The sequence below is a fragment of the Corvus brachyrhynchos genome, unplaced genomic scaffold (assembly GCF_000691975.1).
Source record: "Corvus brachyrhynchos isolate BGI_N302 unplaced genomic scaffold, ASM69197v1 scaffold607, whole genome shotgun sequence".
In the NCBI taxonomy this organism is placed as follows: Eukaryota; Metazoa; Chordata; class Aves; order Passeriformes; family Corvidae; genus Corvus; species Corvus brachyrhynchos.
Genome location: NW_008239055.1, coordinates 68,758 through 71,108, shown reverse-complemented (window position 1 = coordinate 71,108; position 2,351 = coordinate 68,758).

Genomic DNA, 2,351 nt, shown 5'->3' with positions numbered 1-2,351 from the left:
GTCTGATGTGCGGAAGGCTCACAGCTTGCGGTGCCTCTGCCGGCACAGACGTTCCTCCTGTGGTTACCTGGGGGAACAAGGAGCCTTCAGTAGTTCAGCTACTGCAGGGAGAGAAATCTGAAGTGCCAGAGACAGTGGGGGAGCAGGTTGTGGTTTTCATATGCAACAGTCTTGCGGAACTGGAAGCATTTCAGTTTCAGGTTTCTGACTATTTTACTCCTCAGTTGAATGAAGAAGTTGCCCCCTTAGATCAGAAGTGTGCTGGTTTTATGTAATCAAGTGGAGGTTTGAACGGGAACACAACAAACAGCTTCTAGAATAAGATGGGAAATGTATAAATATGTATGAGCACTGACTGGACAGCCCTTCCCCCAGGGTATAAGTAACAAGAGTTACTTCTGATGTAGCAACACGTTTGTGCATTTCATGTGTCCCATTCCTGTCTGAGGGAGTGACGAGCCTGGGAATGTTGCATTTAAAAAGTTTACTCTCAAATGTACAAGGAAGTGTTGGTGTTCTAAGGCCAGGGACATCCCTCGCCTCTTTCCAAAGCTTCGGACACCAGGAAGAGTCACCAAGCAGTTTGTCCTGGCCAGGGGAGGACAGAGGGACACTATCCAAGGCTCCTTGGCAGAACCTCAGCCACAGCCCTGCTCCGGAGACCCCTGGGGTGATGGAGCAATTGCTGCTGCCTGATACCTTCCAAATGGTTTCAGGGCCTGGTTTCATGGTGCTGACAGTAATGATTGATGCTGTATTTCTAATTTGGGGAGAGGTTTAGCTGCCCTTGTTTCAGGCAGAAGCATCCTGGGGTTAATTCTCAGAGGTCCTCAGCAGTGCCTGAGCACATCCCAGTTATTTTCTACACTCTCCCTGGGGAGAGCATTGTGTGCAAATGGGTTTGCAAAGAAAAGGATCTTGTTTTTTTTCTTTTTATGTACATGCTGCTCCTTGTTTATGACCAAAGATCATGTTAAGAATGTGCCTTGCACTTAGAAAGTGGAGAGGTTTATGATGCCCTTGCTTTTGTTGGGATTTGTTCCACTGGCCTTCAGACAGGGTCGTGCTTGGGTGAGGAGTTGTGATCCTCCCAAACACTTGACAGTGCTTCTGGTTAAAGTGCTCCATGTGCAGGATGATGTGTCCTAACAGGTCATGTAACCACATACATGTGCTAGTTATGACAAAAATGGGAGAAAAGCATTGCTGACAGTTAATGTTAGAAAAGCAAGGAAAAAAAATCCCTTGAAAAATAAATGTTTTTGTCTGTTCCACTCGAATTCACCAGGTTTTAGGGTACATTATTCTTTCAGAGCTGACCCTGTTCAGAAAGCTGAAGGGAGCCAGTATGGATCATACCCAGTGTTGATTTCAGAGCTGAGCCTCGGGAAGGATTGCTGCTTCCCTATGCCAAATCCCTGTTCAGTGGGGCAGCCTGGCAATTTCTGGTTTCTCCTCTGTTAAATTGATTTGCCTTCCCTCTAAGAGCAGAAAAAACCTGCCAAAGTCCAGACCCAAGCGTTGCTCTGTGAAAGAAGAATTTCTATCCTCTTTGACAAACAGGTGTGCTGTGTTACCCCCCCTCATCCTCCAAAGCCAGTCTGGTTCTGGAGCTTTGCTCTTCTGTCCTCCAGCCACAGCGGGAACTGCGGTGTGTTACTAATGGAAGGGCCTTGCATTTCATCCTTTGCCTTTGCATTTCCTTTTGTTTGAAGTCAGAGAAACCAGAGAGACACCACACAGTGCCCATGGATCGTCTCTAAACCTCTCCTGCTTTGGTGGGGGTCTGTCAGCAGAACCCAGTGCTGGAAGTATTTTTTGACCTGTAGATGTTTACAGGGTTTTGTGCTCAACAGAATCATGGAATCACTAAGGTTGGAAGAGCCCTCTAACTTCAAGTCCAACCATTCCCCCAGCAGTGCCCGAGTGCTTCTGCAGCTTTTTTACTGCTGTTATCACCTCTTTTCAGTTTCCAGTTTTACTTTCATATGCCATGATCTCCATGAGCTGCCTCAATGTCTCCTGACATACAGATCCTCGAAGTGGCTGAACATTGGACAAACTTATTTCTGCTGCATTTTAATCCCTGTCCCTGTACCCGCGTTCAAATCCTGCCCCAGACATACTGTCCCAAAAACTGAGCTGCAGTCTCCACCACGGATCGCCCTGCTCTGGTGCTGTTGTAGTGCAGAGTCTCTTGGCTGGAAGAGAAAAAAAAAGTGAGAAAACTGGAGCATCAACCCCTTTTGCAAACAGAAAAGCTGACGGGCAGGAGTGCAATTCCAGTTGCTCCGGTTCAACCTTAGCTCCCGCATGGGGCGATGGCACAGGGCCGGGCCCTGCCGTAAAGA